Raw genomic sequence first — 25411 nt, 5'->3', positions numbered from 1 at the left:
CTCCCGTCGTACTTCCAAACTCAAACATTACAAGGACAAAGACGCCATATCAAGAATTCCTGTGTTACATTAATTGGGGTCGACGTGACAACAAAATACACAATAATGAAATGACTCGCTAATGTTTAATTGTCTTATTTGTCCACAGTATGACTTACAAAACCTTAAAAAGACGGTGTCAGACTCGGGTTGGTTCGTGGGCCGCTTTAACGTAAACTTGATTTCACTATTTTAGATATAATATTTACATTTTTTTAAATAAATGGATTAAAAGGACTGGATTAAAAGCCCGGAATATTCAGTTTTTTATACATCTAAAACAATGTTTATTTTAGCTTTTTTAAAATATATTTTTAGATTTTACAAAATGATTTTTGAACTAAAAACACAAAAAAATGGATAAAAAATTACAATATTGATTTGAAAGGGGGAAAAATCATGAAATTTAATATACATCTATACTCTTCATTTTAATTTGATCCTAAAAAAGAAAGTCGGCACTCATGATTGACTTTCTCTGGCCACGCAAAATGATGCGGTGGGCCAGATTTGGCCCCCGGGCCGCCACTTTGACACATCTGCCTTTAAATAAACCTAATAAAATCCAAACTAAACAAACATTTCCATCGTATGAGCTTTGAAAAAGAAATGAACACATTTTTCCAAAAAGTTCGCCTGATATTTTCCTCTTTTTGACCAGCATTTTTTAAATTATCTGATTGATTGGACATATTTACAAAAGATTCTCGAAATGTATCATACTTTGGAGTGAATTGCAAGATCCATAAGTGTAAACATTAAAAAAAAAAGAACCACAATGTGAACAGTGTCTCTGCTGGGTGGGTTTGTAGCTGTGGAGCAATGTCACCGTGTCATCGCCATGGGAACACACAGCCCGCAAGACTCTTTTCGGACTAATAGTCAGTTGTCACGACAATGATAAGATAAATGCTGCGTTTGATGGAAACATAGAGCGATGGGCACCGGGAAGCGCCAGCAATCAGTGAAGAGCTAGAAGAGGGAGCGTGAGAGGTGGCGTGGTGATTGGCTGGGAGGCAAAAAAGGGGGCGGAGAGAGAAGAGAAGAAGATGGGGGGGGGGGGGGGGGGGAGGAGGAGGAAGTAACAGGGCCTTTCTGGACTGCAGGACCAGTCCAAATGTGTTTGTTTGTGTGATATTTTGTGAGTCACTTACACACACGTGTTGAGGAAAAGGCTGTGAGGTTATCTCATGGTGAGGTTTGAATTCACTTGGCCCTATTGGGTTTGGGTCAGGGGATGGCAGCAAGATAGATGGGAATAATGCAAAGTTACCACAGCACCCCTATGCTATCTTTTCCCGTATCTGAGGGTCTCAGTTGGGATTTGTCTTTGCTATGTAAATATTATTGGATGTTAGGTCCATATCATCATATTATATGTCATTTAGAGTGCAGGTGTCAAAGTGGCAGCCTGCGGGCCAAATCTGGTCCGCTGTATCATTTTGTGTGGCCCGGGAAAGTCGATCATGAGTGCTGACTTTGTTTTAGGATCAAATTGAAATGAAGAGTATATATGTATATTAAATTTCCTGATTTTGACCCATTTAAATCAATATTTTGCATTTTTTTTTAAAAAGTGTTTTTAGTTCAAAAATCATTTTGTAAAATCTAAAAATATATTTAAAAAAAAGCTAAAATCAACATTGATTTAGATCTAAAAAACTGAATATTCCATCTTGATGAAAACATCTATCTCCAATATAATATTCAATCAAAATACACCACAATCAAACAACAAAGAGCCAGCAAATCCGCCATTCCACCTCAAACAAACATTTAACCCCCGATTATCCTCATAAATTGACAATCCTCCTCTTTCTTGGCTAAATTTCCAAATGGAACATTCCAACCTGCAACCAGACAGCCAAAATGTTCCCATCTTTCCCATGAAGACGTGTTCGGCGTCTGTCTTTGTTGCCGAGACACGCACGGAAGCAAAAAACAAAAACACACAGACTTACGTATACGGACGGGTGTGCACGATTCGTATGATCTTTTCTCAAGAGAGTCTGATGGACTCAGATGCCCCGCAGTAATGGCTAGCCATACCTGGCCATTGCTGCCTTCCCTTTGGCCCCAGGCAACTACTTAGCAATTCCGCTCTGAATACAAAGGGATACACACACAAACACACACAAACACACACCCACACACTCATGCAATAGTCCTCTTTCAAAGCTCCTGACCAGTAATGCATTTTCAGACTGAAACCTGGTCTTTTTGATACACTACAAACATTAACTCACTAAAAAAAGGCCTATTTTTTCACCTTTTGCCCTTTCAAAACAAGAGCAAATGTATTATTTGACTCTGACACCATCCCATTTCCATTTTTTTTTCCTTTTTTATTTTTTTTCATAGCAAAAAAATGTTTTGACAATATTTTAACCAAAAAATAAGAGACTATTTTCTATTAATGTATTGCTTTGCTTTGAAAACTTTACATTTAACACCAAAATCCCAGTTAATGAAAAATGATTCCTCCATTATTCCAATTTATTTGTTCTTTTTCTCTAATATGTATCCCCACAAGGTTCGCAGGGGGTGCTAGAGCCTATCATTGTAAACTACAAGTACTAGGTGAAGGACAACCTGAAAAAGATGGCCAGCCAATCACACGGCACTAGGAGACAAAGGACAACCAATCATAGCTAGAAGCAACCACCCATCTTAGCATGCATGTTTTGGGTACTTGGGAAGAAACCAGAGTACCTGTAGAAAACCCACGCAATCCCAGGGTGAATATACAAAACAACACATTGTAATCGAACCATCAACCCCAGAACTGTATACGTATATGCATTATTCATATACATTGTTAATGTAATGGTATTTTTTGTTAGAAAACAAACCAACCCTTGCAATTTCAAATCCACCTCCAATTGGACTGCCAATTCCCTTTTTTTGATGCAGTTACATAAATAGACGTGCTTTGATTTGTCATTTGACATGAGAGACCGTTTTGGAAGGAATGGGCCGAGCACAAATGCCAGAAATGCGCCAATCACAGACACCAGAGAGGACACTGGCTTTCCACTATGTCTGCCTCTCTGCAAGCAACGTTTGAAAAGAGAATACATTTCTGTCACGCTCACTTCCCCTCAGCAGCGCTGGATTTTTTTTTGTGTGTGTCGGTCGGGGTATTTGTGTGTGTTTGTGAGTGAGTCAGGCATTGGAGACTTTGAGTCAGGCACTCCTCAAGTACACTACACACTCAAGGCGTCTCGTGATAACATTAGAGGGCCTCCCACTTCACCTGTTGGGAAATGACATGACATTACGTTACCACTTGGGACTTTTTAGTGGACACATAAGGAAGGTTGGCTATTGGTAAGCAGGGGGGGCTTCGGATGGGATGGCGGGGTGATGGAGTTGCATGGAAATAGAAAAAAACTGCTCTTTTGTGAAATTGAACACACTTTTAGCGAATTAAATAGGTGCTTTTTAAAGGAAACTACCGTATTTTTACAACTATAAGGTGCATCGCATTTAAAACCGCACCCTCAATGAATGACACATTATATATTTTTTTCGATATATAAAGCACACTGGATTATAAGGCGCTCTGTCTATTTTTTGGAGAAAATTTAAGACTTTTAACGGTGCCTTTATAGTCTTGAAAATATGGTTAACTCTATTATATTCTGCATTGCTTGTATTAAGCCACCCATTATAATGTAGTATATTGGTTGTTATGTCATATGTAGGAGAATTATTTGATAAATAAGGGGAATCTCTGTTTTTTTCAATAAATGTCATAAAAATATAAATGAAGATCACATAACTAAACCATCTCGATTTATGCTACATTTTATATACCGTACTTTCACGACTATAAGGCACATTTAAAAGTCTGAAATTTTCTCCGAAATAGACAGGGCGCCTTATAATCCAGTGTTCTTTTGTATATGCAAAAAATGTCAATCATTGATGCGCGCCTTTAAATGTGATGCGCCTTATAGTCATGGAAATACGATAGTTTCATGACTTTTTACCCTGACCATAGCTAGCTGTCCTATCCATTTTGACCACCAGAGTCGACCAGCAGCATTCATTCCGATAGTACAAATATATCCTCAAAACACAACCCTTCCATAACCATCGAAATGACACCAACCAGAACGTCAAAAAAACTCGAAAACATCATCGTAGCATTGCCATATTTTCCTCTATATTCCCCGCCGTGGGTGTGGCCAACATCAACGTGATTATCCGACTTTTATTTATTTATTTATTTTTTTTACCTTGACCTTCCCCCCTGACGGAGGGTATTTTCCAGTCAGCAGAACGCTTTATCTGTAGAGCGACAATCAATAAGGATAATTAATGATGCCCGGCGCAATGATAGCCTCAGCAGTCATTACCAAGCGTTAATCCGTGCAGTCAGAGGAGGGTCAAGGCCGGCCGCATCGCTCACCTAAAGAGGCGGGGCGCAAATTAAAATCATCCCCACGCCGCCTGCTCCGTCAGGCCTTTTTCTGATGCATTCTTCTTTGTCGCCTTGTAATTAAAGATGGCCCATTGCTAGGTGGCGGGGCAGCCGGGTTCACAATCGGCGTCCATGTCTCTTTAATATACAACACTTAGCCCGCAGGATGACACGAACAGCAATCTACGAGAACTCATCTCACCTGCGAGCGTGGGAGGGTGGTGGCGGTTTCCTATTTTTTTTTTTTTTTTTTTTTTTGGCGTGCGTCTAGATACGCCGGGACATCAATCATAGGCGCAACATGCAATTTTCTAATAACGCGGTACCGTGAGGAATGCGATTTAGCCGTAAATATAATTTGGTCAGGGTGGGAGGCACATCAAGTGGATGTATTATCTTTGCCGTAATGCTCCGCTTAGAGAATGAAATATGGGCCGTTATAACGGCTGATCTTGGGATAACTCTTATGTCTTGGTGGAAGATTTAGTGGTAGATAAGGTGAGAGATTGGAGCGTTTGTTTGGGAGTTCAACAGTTTGGTGGTGGAAATATTGAAGGAGGTGATATAATGAGAAAATGAGTTGAAGATTGGTGATCAATTACTGTGTTTTACTGGCATATTGGTCGGTCAAAAAAAAGATGGCTGAATCCAGGGTGAGGCTTATATGCGCAAAAATTAGACTTGACATGCACGAATTGCCGGATGTTTGGTCGCCGGATGTTTGGTCGCCTGGACGTTTGGTCGCCGGGACATTTGGACCAACGGGGACCAAGCGTCCAGCGACCAAACAGTCGGTACGGTCATTTATTAACAAGCTAAACAACATTTATTTTGACGTTTATGAATGAAATTTAAGAAGAAAAAAGTATCTTGCATAGAAAAACTGCCATTGCTCACTCCAGGAACCACCATCTTACTTAGGGATGACCAACGAGACCGCTATGGAGTCACTTCTCGGGTTGTACTGGTCACATGACTTCCTTTTTGAATGTATCTTAGTGCAGGGACACCCTTAAGGAATGTGCAATCTAGCAATGGATTTATAAAGTATCTCAGAAATACCACGTTCGATGATTTTTATTAAGATTTTCCTTTCAAAGTACCACATTTGTACTCCCTATTAAACCATGGATATCGAGTTGGAAATTGTCAATCTGGAGAGAAATTGTCAAATTCAACGATTTTAAGGCTACGGCTTATACGCGAGAGATACTGCAGTTAGCCGTTAGCGCCTTATTTGAAAACGAGCAAGCCCCTCGACGTCCCGACCGCCCCCTCTCGCCTCGTTGTCAAGGACGTTTTACAGTTTAAAGTTATCCTCCAAAATTCTACTTGATTCCATAATTCATGGCTGACATTTTCATTGTGCCTAAACTTAAGGCTAAAAATTGGAAATGTGAGATTAAATTCCCTGTAATGTTTAAATTAGTTTTTTTTTTGTGTGTGTGTGTTTGGCCGCCATCCAAAACACGGGTAAAGCGCCGCGGGGTTGTGGGAAGATGTTTAAGCAGAGGTTGCGCTCTCTGCCAGCGTCCAAGTGGAGAGAATCTATAATAATGAAAAATGCATTTTATCCCTCAGCTGCGCTTCCATTTTTTTTCTTCTCAGCCTAGAAATATATTTTAAAAAAAACAAAAGACTGGAATTTAGTCCATGTCACATTCAACTAGCAAGTCAAGTCAAAAATGACGATGATGATGATGGACTTGCGGCGTTACGTCACTTTCGGGCATTCTTCCCTCACCTTCAACTCTGTGTGGAGGCGTTCAGGCGCTCCGATAAAAGACGCCTCCTCGTTTTGTTTCGCATATTTTTGGGCCAAATTGACTGCTGTTTATATTTGCCTGGCAATGGCATCTCATTAAAGCTATTAGTGGTCAGGAAATCGATGAGCTTGGAGGGCGAAACCTTAACAAAGCTGCCATTCAGCAATTTGCAAAGCACGTGGCGCCCACGTTTTCCACTTGGGAGGTTTTGTCTTGTTTGTATTCCAATTAGATCGGCGTTTTGCTACATTAACCACTTAAACAGGGGAATTTGGAGTTTCAAGACCGCTCGCTAGATTTACTAAATAACATCCCTGACCAAAGCCACGCCCCCTTATTAACGAAAATACAGATTGTAGACACATATAACATCCCAAAAATTCTTTCTACAAACGTGCCACACAAAAAAAACAGCCAAAATCCAGTCTGTCATCAGCAGAAACTGTAAATTTCAAACTGTATCCAGTTCTACTTGACAAAATTGATGCTTGATTCCATAATTTATGGCTGACATTTTCATTTTTTTGAGCCTCCTGTTTGTGCGCCATTTAATATACCCCTGCCATTTAATATACCCGGGTATATTAAACAGCAACTTTTTGTATGGTGTTCATAATTTTAGATACTTCAGTTCATTAAAATTCCAAGTCAGTGTTCCGTTTAATATACCCAGGTATATTAAATGGGGGTTATATTAAACAGCAAAATACAGTATGGCTAAAATTTGGAAAAGTAAGATCATGGCATTCATGACACATGCTTTTTCTGGTAAAATAAAATCTGCCAGATTTACACTTACATATTCTGCTAAAACATAAGACGCCCCAACTCTGATTTTTATCGAATTGTGCATGAAAATTCTTTTTCAAAGTGACTGAAACGGCAACTTTATCCCTCCATTCCTTCATTAATGCAGTTTATACAGAACAGGAAATACATATGACAATTACATTCGTACAAAACCAATTTCGTTTGAGTCATTTTCACGACTAATCAATTCCCGCCACTCCACATCTCGCAAAAAACAGCTTTCAGTTTAACAGACATCAATTTTTCCCATATTTATTTGCTAATTTCACTCGGCATTACCGATTGGCTCCAGCAAATTATAAACAAGTCTAAATCTACCCATTTTATTGGAATCATTTCCACTGTAGTACTCTCGTCACAAATGAGTTGACCTAAAATGGCGCAGCTGATGGCGACAGTGTATACTTTTAATTTCTAATTGATTGTTATTGAAGTGGCATTGTGAAAAATGAGTCCCAGTTGATTGTTCAACCCTCCGCCATTTCCCTGCTGGCACATTCAATCGGGCAAGGTAATGGAGAATTACCCAGATTAGTAGTATGCATATGAAGGCCTGTCAATCATTTCAAATTAATTCTTTTACGCCTGTGATGACGCCATGTCTAGATTGCCGATGCTCAGACCATTAGTTGCGCTCGTCTTGAGAAAATTGCTTTCTCGCCGGGCACAATTTGAGGAACACAATGCTTCTCCGCTTTGTGTTTAAATTCCGAGTGCATTTGCAGAGCAATTTGGAAATTGAGCAGCAATTCGGGAGAGTATTAACTTGTTCAATTCATGCTAATAATTGGAATTTAATATGGGAAGGCTACTTTTCATTAGCTTGGTTTCAGGTTTTAAGGTAGATTTGATACAAAGCTGGATTCTCTATTGGTTTTAGGTCAGGGTTAGGGTTGCTAAATTATGACATCGCTTTGGAATCTTCCTTTCAATACTTGTGAGGACCTTTGATCATCATTTGGATGATTCCTACTCTTGGTAAAAGGGGATTTTTAAACATTCAGGAGGATGGAAAAATGTATATCAATTCTTCTTTACTTTACTTTACTTTACTACTACAGTTTTTTAGCTAGGTCTACAATGTCTTCTGTGTCTTGTGTCTGTCTTGCTACTGCAACCAAGACATTGAAATAAAGTTAGGTTAGAACTTCATTTCGTCCCGAATTTGGGAAATTTCTTGGTTGCAGTCGCAAGACAGACAAAAGACACAAAAGACATTGTAGACCTAGTTAAAAAAAACTGGAGCTACATGGTGTTCCTGATCCAGATTGCGTGGAATGGACTTTTCCATTGAAATGAATGTGAATGGCATTATTTTCCTGAATTGCTAGAAAGAATATGTACCATATTTTTTAGTCTATAGTCGCACTTTTTTTCTATCATTTGACTGGACGTATTTTGACTTGTGTATATGTTTTATTTTTCTCTCTCTAACCAACGACAACCTCTTATGTTATTTTATTTAGGCTTGACATATCTGAACAACTTGTGTTATTATTGTCTATTTTGCCTGCTCTTCTCCATTTCACTTTTGATACTTTAATATCAGTTTCTGATCAAATAAATATTTAGACACTATAAATTGTCATCTAAATCCACATTAGAAAGAAATTTCACGAATACAGGATGAAATAAATTTCTAACCTAACTTAATTTCAATCCGTATACGGGAAATTTCTCGGTTGCAGTAGCAAAACATATCAAAGACACAGAAGACATTGTGGAACTAGTTAGGAAACTGCAGTAGTAAGGTAAAGTAAAGTAGCCATTTAGGAGCTTTGTGTCTCCGTGTGGTAGGTAACGACAAGGTCTCGTTCCGAACTTAGTTTTCATATTTAAAAGCGACCGGTCGCTTTATGAGATTTAGCATCCAATCACCTTGCCTTCATTTGACTATCAGCCACCAAGCCACTTAACTCTGCAATTTCCTGCCCAAATTAAGGGATGTACTTTACTATCATCCCCCCAAGTAGAGTCAAAGTTTTCATTTATCTCCGAGATGAGCCTCCATATTTGCCCCCCAAAAAATATCCTTTTCACAAAACCAGCATGTTTAAAAGCTACATTTCTTTCCAACCACGTGTACGTAGTGTTTTTTTCCGTACTGGTTCCCGCTTGTTGTCCTCCTACTCCTCCCGTGTCATGCGGCCATTTTACTTTTATAGTTTTCCCTCCATTAATTGGAAACATGACAGGGTGCTCTCAGGGCTTGATGGATGGAGCGGGAGAATTGAGAAAGCCATTAGCGCCAGTGGAATCACAGGCTGTCAGACAGTCAATACACACACACACACACACAGAGCGCTTTCTTTATGTGTCTGCTAGCAAAGATGGCACAATTATCCCTTTTATGAGCCTCGCATACACACTGGTGCACGTAATGGCTTGGATGGCAATCATCTCAAATCAGCCATTCATTACTGTCAAGTACACCTGATTCCAAGTTATTAAAAACAGACATAATAGGGAGATTGAAAAACGTAATTAGTAAACAATTAGATCTGTAATCTTTCTAATTGACATGCTCTGCCTTTGACTTCCAGCCCACTCGCAGATTCAATTCGACATTAAATGGAATGTATATATTTTAGGGAAGGGGTGATATCAGTTTTTATTTTTTGGGGGGGACTGTGCAGGTTTGATATACAAGTATATGATGTTAATAGTATTGTTTTTCAATGTTTTAGCATGGAGGTGTCAAAGTGGCGGCCCGGGGGCCAAATCTGGCCCACTACATCATATTTTGTGGCCCGAGAAAGTCAATCATGAGTGCCGACTTTCTGTTTTAGGATCAAATTTAAATGAATAGTATAGATGTATATATTTTATGATTTTCCCCATTTTAAATCAATAGTTGTCATTTTTAATCCAATTTTTTGGTGTTCTTAGTTCAAAAAGCACTTTGTAAAGTCTAAAAATATATAAAAATATTTTTTGTTTTCCAATATAATATGGAACATAAAGAGGAGTATAGAGGTATATTATATTTCATGATTTTCCCCATTTTAAATCAATAATTGTCATTTTTTAATCATTTTTTCTGTTTTTAGTTCAAAAATCATTTCCTGAAGTCTAAAAATATATAAAAATATTTTCTGTTTTCCACTATATTAGAAAGTATTTCCCACAGGTATGATAGTGAGCCATTTTAAATCATCATCCCATCTTTTATGGTGCAGGAATGTTTTGAAAATGGCATTATTTTGATATGCACACGTGATTTGGGATTGTCTAAAATGGTTGTGTTGATCCCTTCAGGGATCTTTTCTCTCTTTGCTTGTTACACTGTGGCTCATTGTACCTGTTGTATTGATCACAGCCCCTTTCCATCCCTTCAAAGAAAAGCCCGCAACGCTTGGCTATGGCTAAAGCCCACCCTCCCCCGGGCAGTGCCAAACTCTGACCTATGACTGCCCGGCACCTCTGGCTATGACCCCCACATGAGGCTTGGAGGCCATGGGATCAAGCCAGAAAGTGGAGGGGTGTAGTGTTCCATGATTTGCTTGTTTGTAGTAACGTCACTACTACAGGGTAGCGATTGCACTAAAAACAGAGTTTATTGGAAGTTTCAAGACGGAATAGAGTAAGTCCTAGAATAAATGTTGGTTAGTCGGCCCTATTCCAGAATATTTTTATCTATTTTTAGATTTTACAACAATATTTTTGAACTAAAAACACAAAAACATGATTAAAATTTGACAATTATTGATTTAAAAGCGGGATAATCAGGAAATTTAATATACATCTATACTCTTCATTTACATTTGATCCTAAAACAGAAAGTCGGCACTCATGATTGACTTTCCCGGGCCACACAAAAGGATGCAGTGGGCCAGATTTAGCCCCCGGGCCGCCACTTTGACACATATGAATCAACACAACCATTTTTAGACAATTCCAAGTCACATGTGCATACAAAAACGCCATTTTCAAAACATTCCTGCACTATAAAAGATGGGATGATTCTTTAAAATGGCTTTCTTTCATACCTGTGCGAAACACATTAAAACATGGCGTCAAGAGAATATAAGGAGCGTGTTCTTTTTTTATATATTTTTTTCACCCCCTCCCTCTCTGCCAGAGCTACTGTATATAAGCACTTTACATAAGATTTATTACGGCGAAGCAGAAATATTATCTTGCGTCGTTGCCATTCATCATCCGGGATGTGAGACGCTGTGAATGATAGCGCCAAATTATGTAGATGGGCCATGTCTGAGGGGACGATTCAATTTGGTAACCTTGGTAACCCTCGTGCAGGTCCTCCAAAACGCTCCAACTCGTTGCAATCGGTGTTAGAAAAAAAAGGTCGTCTGTGGTGTTTCGCTAAACAAATCAAATATGGGCAAATGACAAGAACACAATTGGTACAGTTGGAAAAAGTGGCAAATTGACGGATTGCTTTAGTTTTGGAGGTAAAATGCTACTCAACTTGGAATGAATTATTCAACTGCAAAGTAATGCATGGAATCAACCAAAAAAAACATTGTTGTGGTCTCCTTTTTAGACGCTCCATCTCTCATTACTGTATTTTTCGGACTATGACTACGCCACTATTTGTGGAAACCATTTTGGATTGGCAGCCTTCTCTGGTGTTTTTAGAGATTTTGTTTTTTGGACATTTTTAAAACCTCATTATACTTGAATAATGCCAAAAATGGCAGTCATTTCAATTCAATTTTTAACTACTATACACAAATGGTGATCTTTCTACTCGGTATTACTCCTTTAAGAGACTGACAAAAACTAGAATAGTTAGAATATGTGTCAAAGTGGCGACTCGGGGGCCAAATCTGGCTCGCCGCATCATTTTGTGCGGCCGGGAAAGTCAATCATGAGTGCTGACTTTCTGTTTTAGGATCAAATTAAAATGAAAAGTATAGATGTTTATGAACTTTCCTAATTTTCCCCCTTTTTAAATCAATAATTGTCATTTTTAATCCATTTTTTCTGTGTTTTTAGTTCAAAAATCATCTTATAAAATCTAAAAATATATTTAAAAAAAATATAAAATAAGCATTGTTTTAGATCTATAAAAAACTGAATATTCAGGGCTTTTAATCCAGTTCTTTTAATCCATTTATAAAAAAAAAATCTCAATATTATATCTAAAATGGTTAACCCTAACCATAACAGTTTCATGGTCTTGTCATATCATTGGCTGTGGCTCAGGGCATCCTTCCTTGTGGGCGGAGTAATAAATAGAAAAACAACAACAACAACAACAAGAACCAAAGCTCAGTGGAATTACCAATGAATGAAATAAAGAGTATGGCCTCCCTTCGGCGCTCAACTTCCTCCATTATGATGCAAAAGGGTGTTTTTGAAAAGCTTGGCTCATTTCTAATTAAGCGCCACACTCGTACCTATTTGTAGCTCATGTCCTGACATCATGCAAATGTTATGTAAATCAAGGCCGTCATCTGCAGTTTGCCTGCGTAAAGCGCCCGCCATTAAATTCTACTCTGTACTTCTCCTATTTGACTTCTTCTCATTGGCCGGATGACACATTGAGATGGATGTTTCAAAGGTTTAGTCACAGGAATCAACCATTTTACTTTCACCATCTACGATTATTTTAGAATTTGCCGCTCTATTCGATTGGACACAGTCTAAAAAAAACCTTCTGGTTGATGTTGACCAATCCCAGCCGAGGATGTTTCGACAGCGCCATTAGCGTGTTCGGTTAGCCGTGACTAAACGACTATAACAAGGCTGGTTGGTCAGCTGATTGAGTGAATCCAAATGTTACGTTAGGGACTCTGTGACATCTAAACAACAAGTACCAAATGAATACAATTTGTTGAATGGGAAGGAAATAAGGGTATTGTATTTTTTATGACTATAAGGCGCACCCTCAATGAATTACACATTTTAATTTTGTTCCATATATAAGGCGCACTGCATTATAAGGCATACCCTCAATGAATTACACTATTTTTTCCATATATAAGGCTCACTAAAAGGCGCACCCTCAATGAATGACAATTTTAAATTTTTTCTATATATAAGGCGTAATGGATTATAAGGCGCCCTGTTTATTTTGGAGAAAATGTAAGACTTTTAAGTGCGCCTTATAGTCGGGAAAATACGTTATATGGTTATTAAATGCATGGCATCGGCGCCATAGGGAAAATAAAAGACATTTTATTGATCATTTTGGTAGAAAAATATTTTAAAATATATGTATATTTTGTGTTGTCGTAGGAAAAAATATTACTGTTGAATTCAGATAAAATGTAATGTAATTTTTCATAAAATACATTATTAAAGAAAAGGAAGGAAAATGTTAAGATAAATGATAAAATTTGTTATTTTGCCATTTTTCATTGTTTAACATTCGGTTAAAATGTAGTGCATTTGAATGAAAATAGCCTGTTTTCTTAGTGAATATGTTTATTTCAAATATTTTGAAGTACAATTTTATTTTTAAAAAAAAGCTGTTTTCAAACATTCATTTTGATCACAAATAATGCTAAAATGATCCATATCCTTAAAACAATAGATCAATGAGTTGTCACTTCATCATTACACCTCCTCTTTTTAATATCCTAATACATTTAAAAAGGTTAAGCAACCAATCAAAACATAATGCTCCTCATTAGGATTCTCTTAGTATACTTATCTCTAAACCTTTTCCTTTTTTTCCATCCCTTCACGAACAATGGCAGGTGCCTGAATGAAAATAAATTGCTTTTAATTTGGGATTCCCTTTTTTTTTACCACAGCCAACATCCCATAATTTCATTAACCGTGAACCCATGGCTCACTTTTTCAAAAGGCGTCATCTCATAGACGCACTTGAAAATGAATCAAATCCCTTTTTTTTCTCCGTCTTTCTCTTTTTTTGCGGCGCTTCTCAATTAACAGAATCGTTTCCTTTCAACTAAAATGAATGTTATTGAAACCAATTAGCTGGGACTGGAATATCTCTCGTTAATGAGGGGAACGCGGGTGAGTAAACAGGAATGAAAAGGTAGAATTAGAGAAGAGCCTCTTCTCGTTGGCCCGGAATAATCACATGCTTAGTCGCTTAATTGTGCGCTGAAAGGCGAGGCTGCGATAGGAACAGATTGCGCTGTTCATTAGGCTGCAATGGGCCACCTGCTGCTGGGGCGCTTGGGCTCCACGTCCCCCCCGCCCCGCCCGTACACGTGTTTATCCCAGGGGGCAATTTTTTGGGGTAAGGGAGGGGTGGCGGCGACACCCGTCTATGAAAAGCAAATGAGCTTGCCAATATGCCGCAATGCCATTTCCCTTATTGCGTGATAGTATGTTAAATGACTCAAGCCAAAATACACTAATGCCTTGCGATATGAGCGTCTTAACATATGAGAAATTTCAGATGCGAGACAAATTTGACATAAGAGCACAGCCGGTAGCTGGTCCTTTGCAAGCAGTGCTATTTGTGGAGAAAGGGAAGGGCTTCTTTTAATATGGATAAAGGACTAAAATGTATGTATTTTCATTGTAATTTTTATTTTTTAGAGTGGGAATGGATTAATTTGTTTTTAGTTGTTTTATATGAGAGAATTTGATTTGGGATATGGGTAAATTTGACATATGAGCTCGGTTCCAGGACGTGTTGAGTTCATATCTTAAGGTATTAATGTAGTTTAAGACTTTAAGTTAAAAAGAAACCTTGTCATTTGATTTTGGATGAATTAGTTTTTGTTATGTGATGTGATAATATTTAATTTGGGATAAGAATACATTGAGATACGAGCTCGGTCCCAGAACTCGTTGAGCTTGTATCTCAAGGCAATACTGTAGTTTAAAGCTTTAAGTTAAAAAAATCAACAACTTGTCATTTCATTATGGATTCATTTGTTTTTAGTCATGTGATATGAGAACATTTAATTTAGGATACGAGTAAATTGAGATACGAGCTCAGTCCCAGATCGCGTTGAGCTTGTATCTCAAGGTATTACTATAGTTTAAAGCTTCAAGTTAAAAAAAACCCAAACCATTTACTTCAGAAACGACGCCGTAGTAAAAAGAGGCCCTATCCGACGACGCCATTTCATTAAAAAGCCTAAAAGATAAGTCCCACTATTCATCATTTGTGTTATCATTTCTCATCACAGGACTTCTTATTGGCGCTCTGGAGGCCGAGAGGGATAATGGACCTCTAATTGCGGCCTGAATGAGGTTGTGCACGCATGAAATATTGAACGACTCACCAGGAGAAACAAACTCTCCGTTAATATCTTAACCCGGAGGCCATCTTTCTGGTACGTACCAACCAACACCGCTAGCTTCTTTTGTCTCCCTCACCCCTCACATTGTCCCTGGCTGCCCTTTTATCGTGTGTTTAAAAGTAGCAACTCCTTAGTGTCATGTTAATTAATTCATAATTAATTCCCACATTAGCACCACCACACCAAGCGCACGTTTTTCAACTCGGCGGGTTTCGTCGTGGCCTTCAGGCAAAAGCCAGTGTGGATTTTAAAGAAACGAAATCACCAAAAACTCAATTGGTGGACCCCATTTTATATCATTTTTATTTATTTTCAGGTTACAGTGATGGACTGATTATGTAAATATTTATGGACATGTCACCTAGCCGTTCCCTGACATGGAATGATAAAGTTTGATTGTTGCATGTGGCGTTGGTCTACAGCTTGTGGCTATAATTATCTTTCAAATAACTTATGGGAAGTTAATTAAAATGCGGCACTTTTTTGTTCTCACTTTTTTGCATGTTTCGCCTCTCCTGCTTTGCAGATGTTTAAGGTCAGAGGTCAGGCTGGAGATGAGGGAGGCAAAAAAAATATATGTATATATATTTTTACATTAAGAAATACAGTGGTGCCTCGAGACACCAAATATTCAATTTTTTTTTATCAAATTGAACTCCCTTAACAAGAAGCCGTTTTTTGACAATTGGTGAGCAGTAAACAAGACAGTTTAGTGCCATTCTCGGTTACTTTTGTGCTAAAAGAAACATTAAAATATAAATAAATAGGGTTTGACTTAACTTAAGCAGATCTTTTGCCCTTTCAGTCCAATATAGACTATCTTAATTAAAAAAAAATATATATATATATATAACCGTTTCTATAACCCTTTAAGCATGAAGCAATAACAAACATAAACAGTGCTTTTGGATGAACATTATATATTGAGTTTATTATATAAAAAGTTCCTGAGGCTCATTGTTTTGACTCTTTTACTACTTGCATGTAGCTATTTAATAATCATAATTGAATATTTGTAATATTTTTGTGAGATATTAATTCCTTAGTTTTTTAATGGTATGAAAACTCACCCTAAATTAAAGCAATCATAAAATTATTGCCTTTTTATACCATTATCTGACATTTTCAAGTAGGTTTCAAATCATTCTCGCCAACTCCTGTAGCAGCAAAGCATACCTTCAACACTTGCCCCGCCCACTTTGAATTTACACTTCCACTTAAAGTACCCAATTCAGATAGATTTAGTGCCTAATATGTAAATATTTGCATTTAGAAAAAGATTAAGAAACAACGCAACAATTTTGATTAAAAGTGACTGTGTGCCTCACTTATCTTTAACAGCGCGTTTGTCGAAATTAAACGTAAATCTGCTCTATTTATGGGCTGCCACCATCACACAAGACTGGCTTAGGCTTTGTAATGGAAACACAGATTACATTTTCACTCATATTGTGTATTTTAAAAGTCCTCTGGGATTTGTGGGTGGGGCGAGGGACCCGGCCACCGTCTCCCTCGAGAGATTCCCCTACATTAAATTGATTTACTTTGTGCGCCATGACGTGTCCATTCACACGTGCACGCCATGGCGTCGCGGCACGTGCTGGGATGGTTTCCTACTACGCTTGATACGCATCAGCTGGGATTTGACAGCATCCATTTGGGGGATTCACAAGCCACGCTAACACTTCACCTCAATCGCTATGCTTAATCAAACTTTGCTCTTTTGTGTTCAACAGTTATTTTTTACTCAAACTAACATTAAAAGACTGTTTTTTTTACTGTACAGTGTTCCCTCGCTACTTTGCGGTTCAGCTACCGCGGACTCAGAGCTTTGCGGATTTTTTGGGGGGAAAAAAATACAAATATTACATTGAAACAGCATATTTTACAGTTTTTTTTTTGTTATAACATGAATTTCACTCTCTCTACCCGTATTCTATATGGTGTACTTTATACAGGGGGTAAAAAAACAAAATGAAACATTTAAAAAAGAAAAAAAAATTGAATTAAATTCAAATTAAGCTCCCTACTTCGCGGAAATTCACTTATCGCGGGTGGTCCCGGTCCCCATTAACCGCGATAACCGAGGGAACACTGTAAAAAAATAAAAAAGTGTAAAAAAATAAAAAATTGAATTAAATTCAAATCAAGCATTTTTGAAGGGGAATTCCTACTTTGCGGAAATTCACTTATCGCGGGTGGTCCCGGTCCCCATTAACCGCGATAACCGAGGGAACACTGTACATATACATTTTACCAATGCAGCAAAAATAACGCCATTCCCATTCAAATCAATGGAAAAGTCCATTCCGCGCAATCTGGACCAGAAACACCATGTAGCTCCAGTTTTTTTTAACTAGCTCTACAATGTCTTCTGTGTCTTATGCCCATCTCGCTGCAGCAACCAAGAAATCTCCTCAATCCGGGATGAAATAAAGTCCTAACCTAACCTAATCACGACCAAGAAAAGCTATTGCAGCGAGACAATAAATGTCTCCCTGAGGTCAAATGGAGAGTGTATAAAGACACATTTCCTTCTAATCAAGTTTAGCTAAACAGTCCACTGTTTCCTCCGCGTGCGCCACTGGGATGAAAATACACGGCCAAACAGGAGATGTCACAATGATAAAACCAGGAAACGCCATTTTCATTATCGGACCGTGGCGGAGGAAGAGAAAGTTCCGAAACAGCCTCGCTATCGTCTCAAATATCAAAATGTCCGTCAAACAACCCGACAAAAAGTGAGCCGTCTACAATAGCGAGACAAACGTAGCACTAAACCCAAACACAGCTTAAGTTGAGCATTTCTATTAAGCCTAATTTACTATTCAAGAGCCTGCCGAGACAACCTATTGGCATCCATTAATCCTGAATTGGCTGGCGATCAATATGTGTTTCTCAATATCTCCTTATTCATTCATTCATCAATACTTGTAGCTCTTTCAGAGTGTCCAATCCTTTTTTTTAGAGTACACACACACATTTATCGTTGATATGGAACCACTTAAAAGGGTATTTAACACAATGCTCATTATGCAGAGTTCAGATCATTAGTAGACTTTGAGAAAAATGGTGGTTAGCTTAGACACTATCAATTGTTGTCTAAATCCACATTATTCCATTTTTTTACTACGTTTTCAGTCCTTAGGAGTCCTCGATGCGTATTGAAGAAAATTGCAAAGTTAAGCCATTTTCCACTCTTCGTTTTAAGAATAAATAGAAATAACAACGCATACAAACTACATAATTGATCTGGTAATTAACCCGAGTAACAGTCCTCATTAAAATCAGTTAAAATAAAAAAATATGTGCTATAAGATGGGTGTTAGTGGGCATTATTTTTTCATGTAAGGAACACAGCTTAAAGAGAAAAATGTATTATTTATTGTCTCTTGTTTTCACCTGGGAGCAAAGAAGCGAATGTAGCAGTAATTGTTAAACGTATCGCTAAATCGAGGCTTGGATGAAAATGTTCAACGACTCATTCACAGATTTACAATTTATTAGACGCTAAAAGATGTGATTTTTGGATGATTCCATCTAGGGACTCTTTGGGGTTTTTTGCTAGAAAATTTTGTCTTTTGTTGCATTGGCCTTGCTGATAAAAAAATAATTTCACTCAAAATGTTCGAGTTTGAACCTTGAAACACCTGGAAATTGCACTTACTTGTTAATGAGTATACATTGCTTGTCCTTATTGCTTTTTTTGAATAAATTAGCGTCTCATACCTGTCAATTAAGTGATAGTACCAATGTTTTCTGGATTAGAAGGAGTACATAAATGGTATTGTTGATATTAGCTTGCCAAATCTGAATGATTAAGTATTCATACTAACTGAAGCTTCTAAATAATCATCTATCGACATGTCAGTTAAATGTGCCGACATACAATAACCTAAAAAAATGGATGCTATGTTATTCTCATACCATGTCATGCCTAGACCTACCTGTAACTTTAATACATGTATTTACTACAAAAACTAATGGGAAATTAGTTCTGCCTGGAAACCATCTCACAACTTTTACACCAAATACAGAAAAAAACGGCAAAATGGATAAAAATCAAAGTTGGCTTTAGTTTTGCTTCATAAAATATTACGTATTGCAGTTTTTTCCCCTTTTTTTTTGCATGGCCTTTTCTTTTGGTCCTCTTACTATCAGTGAAGCAAAATACTATTTTCTTTCACATATTTAAAGTTTCTGCATGAATTCAGCATTCTAACTGACCAATCACATTCCACATTAAACATTTGCAGCCAAGTCGAAAAATACCCAATTGCTTATTCCGTTAAATTCCTTTTTTATCGTTTTTTTTTTTATTTTATGATACTTACTCCCTTCCTGAACGGCACAAGCTCCTAAACCCTCGTTTCCTGTAGTCTTTTAACACCTGCCAGACGAAAAAAAAGAAAAAAAGACCCCATTTTGATGGCAAAAAAAAATGGGAAACGGGCTATCGTGGACCACCAGGCCACTAATCGGTTGGGGAAGTCGGGTGTGTAAGGTGCTGAGAGAAAACATTCCTGTATGTGTGTGTGGAGGTTGTCGACTGCAGATTGCGGGGTTCGGGGGGGCCTTTCCATGCCGTGGTTCCGTTCCATAGCGTGAGTCAGCTGTCTGTTAGAGCAGGGTAAATATTTAGGTCCGGCTAAGGAAACGAGTATTTCCCTTCCCCGCTACAGAACAATAATTGCCTGCCTTCTTCTGGTCTCTGGGTCTACTTCTTAGAATAGACATAATTATCACACTTCCCTGTATTCATTTAAGAGCCTCATTGTCCTGAGGAGAAGTAAATGACAGCCTCCAATAAGGATTGAGAAGTTCAAAACAATTTGTACATGAAAAATGAGGGAATTTCGTTGATTTTGAGAGAAAAAGTTATTTTTTTGAGGGAATTTGCTTGGGCTGTTTGGGGCAAAGGTTTTAGGATAGGATGAAGGGGGAGGGACTTGTGTAGTGACTTTTTAAATGTACTACAAGACTTGATTTTTTTTTAGATGGGTTTCGCATCTGTGCCTTTAAGGCCTCGTCTCTGATTGGCTGGTGGGAATGTGTATGGAGTTAGCCCCAGCTTAGTTCTAAGCCGCTAGTTTTTGTCAATTTTTGCGTCAAAACATACAAAACCAAATCTGTCAAGAACCCTAAAAGCATGATTGCTAATTAACAAAAACATATTTTATTGTCAACATCTTCTCTTGTATATGTATCTCATGGTTTTGGCTATGATTTCCACTAATATGTGAGAACATGTAATCCACCAATCCATCCCTTAATCCAAAACTATCCAAATAGCCTCTTTTTAACTCCTCCCACACTGCAACAATACACTCCATCCGAGAAAGTACAAGAGCTCAAATGCAACATGCACTCGCGATGAATAGAAAATCAATATCTCAGCTTGTAAAGACGGAGAAATTGTTCCGTTTTGAATAAGTGCTCCATTCTTTCATAACAACCAGTGCATTGATTAGAAAGACGAAACTACTTAGCCGGCCGACTTGGCGAGTTATGGCCACTTGGCGGATGGTGAGACGAGTCTGGGTGTAAAATAGTGACGGGGTCAGCTCAAGTGCACAACATTTGTGTGGATGTGTGTGTGTGTATGTTAGCAAGGAACTGTCAATCAAAGCCACACACATCGTTATTAGAGTCACAGAGATGCCTGATTCTGACAAGCTGACGAATCACCATTTGAAAGCCATTTTTTCGCCTTGTAAAAACACACACACACTTATATACACTTACACACTTATACACACACTCACCCAGAAAAATCTCATCTTATTTACAATAATCTGACTCTTCCGTGAGGCGAGAGAAGCCTATGAGATTCTTGATGACAAATAAAGTGAGTGGTAAACGAAAGGTAGAAAGCGACAGCTTTATTTGGGGGTGCCGGATGAGGGGGGTTTGTTCTTCATTTCTAAGTATATGCATGTTGATCCTGTTTGGCTGAAATGTAATAAGAGACGAGTATGTTTGCAAAGATCCTCCCCAAGTCTCTACGATGAGCATCTATTTGTCATCGGCGCTGGAAAGGAGATATATTGCTTGAAAAAGTCACCCGCGTAATAGCATTGATACAATTTCCATACATTTTCATGGGGAATTTGATATTTTCTTCATCAGTGAACAACGTAAACTATTTAAAAAGGGGAGGGCCAAGTTTTCTTTGCCAGTCTTAAGTTTGCTTTTGGATATTCCCCTTTGATGGATACTAAGGAAATATTCCAATGTTGGACAGATTGAGGAGTGTTAACCCAGGGGAATGTACTCCCATATATTACTACTGTATATTAGGAATGGTATTTTTACAAATTAATGTCAGATCTAGCTTTTTTTGGGAATATGTCAGTAAATATTTATGTTTGTTAGAGTTGAATTGGCAATTTTTTTGCAGTTTTAGAGATTTTTTGTAGTAAGTAAATAAAGTAAAGTACTAAAATTGTATTGTGAATGGAGGCTGAGTATCGGGCAGCTATGGTTTGTTGGCTTGTGGTTAAATTCTTGAACTTTGACACATTAAAAATGGAAATTCTGGTTTTTATTTTCCTTTTAATTGAATATCATTATTAGGAAAGAGCCATAAGTTGGTTTAGGTATCTTGTTAGGGACATTGTCCACATTCTAAAGTGCTTTGGAATTGACATCTGTGGAATGCCATGTTTAGACGCTAATCCAGATTGGAGAAATTAATGAATTGGGCAATTCTGAGTGAGTTTTCCATAAATAAAATGGCAGTTACTTGAAAGACTGAACCCAACCATGTCAAGGAAGGACATTAGAAAGAAGTAAAGGTGAAGAAGAAGAAGAAATATATGTAGGAAAGGCTCCAATCTAGCTGCAGATAAACATACCTCGCCATTGGTTAACAGCGAGCGCCACTCATCCGTCCTGGCTTCAGACAGCGCCTCATTAGCGAGCAGTGAATTACACTCCAGACACGTCTTTATGTAGACTAATCATATTACAGCTAACGTGCTCGACCCCCCTCCTCTAGGGTAGGGGGAGCGCTTCCAGAACTTTACAAAGCCATTTGTTGGGGAGGGGGGGGCAGCAACTCAATGTAATCTATCGCCTCTGACTGCTAGTGTTTTATCCATCCGTCCATCTATCTGACCGCGTTGGTCACGTGACTCCTCCCCCCCCCCCCGTTGTCCCCTCCCTCTCTGTCCGCTGTCACTTGTGACAAGCCGCTTTAATGGGCACCGCGGCGCGTGCCTCTGACCACTGAGCACAGTCATTAACCTTCACTGGCATAATTGAATTCAAGGTTGATTGCTCGTGACCCCCCCACCGAAACCACCCCCCCACCCAGGTCCCTCTCAATGTACATATTCATTACAGGGCCCCTGCTCTAAATGGATTGCACAGGGAGAGCCGTAGCAATCATCCGGGTCGGCTCGAACGGGGGCGGCGGTGGCACTCTGGGGACCGAAAAACGGCGCGTGGCGTGGAGGTGGGGAGGATAAAAAGGGGAGGGGCGCTAATTGCATGCTGCAGGAAGAGGATCAGATTATGAAAAGAGTGAGAGAATGAAGATGGATCTCTGTGACACTGTCAAATTAAGGGCACGGCTTGTAACGTGGCGAGACACCCCCAGCGTACGGTAGCGGCGGAGGAAAAAGCGGAGAGAAATGAATGGGGGGAGACGGGGGGAGACGAGGGGAGGCCATTGAGGCTAAGAGAGAATTGAATGTAGAAGAATGAAGTCCTAGACACACATACACACTGATACACAGCCTTATATAGGCAGGTCTGAGTGGGGGAAGCATATATCACATCACCCCCACACAGCAGCACCCCAAGCCAGCAGGTCTCTAACCCTACGCCCTCTAATACCTGTCAGATTACTATCAGGCAAACAAGACATCCAGCCTAGCTTTCTCCTCCCCTCTTTCTCCTCCCCCCTTCGTCCTCCATCCTCCCACTAGGCCGTCATCTTCTACACGACTCTTCATTCCTTCCCTTCTCGTCCACTTTTTAAAAAGCGATGGTGCGCAACGAGACGGGACGTTTTTTCGATTCGAGTCATTTGCCACGTCTGGTAGATTAGCTCCGGCACGACTTCGTTCGTCTTCGTGCTCGGTGCGCAGTGAGTGGTATTGATCTCATCTAAAGGCATTTGCAAATCTGCACTTCACCTTGGTACATAAGGTATCTGTCTTCTTTCACTCCTGATGGCTGTTTTTGTTGTAAAAGCCTCCTGAAAAGAGACATGGCATTTTTCTTTGCAGGACGGAAATATGTAGCATCAAACCGAGATTATTATATTGTCAAGTTCATATCACTTAGTTCAAATTAGTTTAAACTGTAAGAAAATTCGTACTTGTATTTATCTTATAGAAGAGACCAAAACCCAAAAATTCAAGTATTTTCATGAGTTAGCTTAACATACCAGTTCCAGGTTTGCATTTAAGTTTAATGCTCATTCTCTTCATTTCAATTGAAACAATTTATCTCTCAATAAATAGTCAATTCATATTCACATTTTTTTCCCACAAAGGAGCAAAACATTTGTCTATTACATTTTGCACTTGTTAATAAAATCCACCTTAAAGTGGAAACCTTCAATTCTGACAAGGGCCTCCTGACCAAAATATTTCCCACAAATAATTGCCCTCATTTTGATGACTTACTGTAAAAGACACATGACTGGACTCCCATCTCATTTTTTTTTTTTAACCATCACCAAATTCCTTCTTCATCTGGCCGGAAATCTCTCTGACTCACCTGACCGACCATCGATGCTTCCACACTGTGTTTTTAGTTATTTTAGCCGTTGGCCGTGCCTTTGTGGGTCTTTTATTTCCCCTCATCATCACTAACGGGGTTCCCAGGCTCTGGCTAGCAGAGTGTGGGTCACAGGGCAGGAATCAAAACAGCAGAACAATGGAAAGGTTCCTGGACTTAACCTCCTAATGGTTTCTCAATGGCTCCCCAGGCTCCCTCAAAACTACCAACTACTGGATTCACTTACCTCACCCCACAAGACAAGGGGTGCGAATGGCGGTACAAGCCTGGAAGCTAGACCAGAGACTGGGAAACACCATCGCCAACTATCTGATTTTTGCAGAATGGCATGCGGATCAACCGTCACCCAATCACGGTAGGCAAAATTTCAAGTTTTTTAAATTTTCAAAGTGACAACATGCAGACTCGGATCATAATTGGAGTTTGAAATGGCATGAAAATGTTTGTGGTGGGCACCAGGCGGGGGAACCAATGAAATCTTAGAGCACAGGTGTCAAAGTGGCGGCCTGGGGGCCAAATCTGGCCCGCCGCATCCTTTTGTGCGGCCCGGGAAAGTCAATCATGAGTGCTGACTTTCTGTTTTAGGATCAAATTCAAATGAAGAGTATAGATGTATATTAAATTTCCTGATTTTCCCACTTTTAAATCAGTAATTGTCATTTTTTTATCCATTTTTAGTGTTTTTAGTTCAAAAATAATTTTGTAAAATCTAAAAATATATTTAAAAAAAAGCTAAAGTAAACATTGTTTTAGATCAATAAAAAAACTGAATATTCGGGGCTTTTAATCCATTTATAAGATAAAAAAAATCTAAATATTATATCTAAAATGGTCTGACCCACATGAAATCAAGTTGACGTTAAACCGGCCTGCGAACCAACCCGACTCCAACACCCTTAACTTAGCTAGGGATTATGTGAGTAAACCGGAGTACCCAAAGAAAACCCACACAATCCTGACACCAACATGCAACCTCCACCCAGTGACCACCAACTTCTAATCAAACCCACGACCCCAAACCATGCAGTTCAAAGCTCTAACCACTAGTCCACCCAATCCACCAACCATCATTTACTTTATTGTAGTCCTTTTGTACTTACATTGAAAGTACTATCCCGACCCTTGTGAACCACAATTGTTTTCAAAGTATACTTTACTGTACTTGTCAAAATACGTTAAGCACATGCGAGTCGGCGTAGCGCCACTTGACTGTCGCACTTAAACAATAATGACTTTGGCCGCGTGTCGGTAGTCCCCGAAGCACCTCGCGGCCCACAAACCCGCAAAAACAAGTGGCCTCATTTATTTCCACGGGAGGAAATAATTCAACCATGTCAGCCGCTAACGAGCTCCGGCGCGGGGATTCCTAATTAGATTCACTTTGTTTATGTCATTTTAATTACGCCGCGCTT

The 25411-nt window shown here is 38.9% G+C and overlaps 1 long non-coding RNA gene across 1 annotated transcript in view; it reads left to right on the top strand.

Annotated features, from left to right (window-relative positions):
- The window catches only part of LOC144200323 (uncharacterized), a 40261-nt gene extending 15965 nt beyond the window's left edge, over positions 1-24296 (top strand). The window contains exons 4-5 of the long non-coding RNA XR_013327088.1: positions 15132-15278; positions 24190-24296. This is a non-coding gene — a long non-coding RNA (uncharacterized LOC144200323). The remainder of the gene's footprint in view (positions 1-15131; positions 15279-24189) is intronic.
- The last annotated feature ends 1115 nt before the right edge of the window (positions 24297-25411 follow it).

Source organism: Stigmatopora nigra, chromosome 8 (assembly GCF_051989575.1).
Source record: "Stigmatopora nigra isolate UIUO_SnigA chromosome 8, RoL_Snig_1.1, whole genome shotgun sequence".
Classification (NCBI taxonomy): Eukaryota; Metazoa; Chordata; class Actinopteri; order Syngnathiformes; family Syngnathidae; genus Stigmatopora; species Stigmatopora nigra.
Note: the sequence above shows the minus strand (reverse complement) of the source record. Positions and strands in the feature narration are given on the sequence as shown.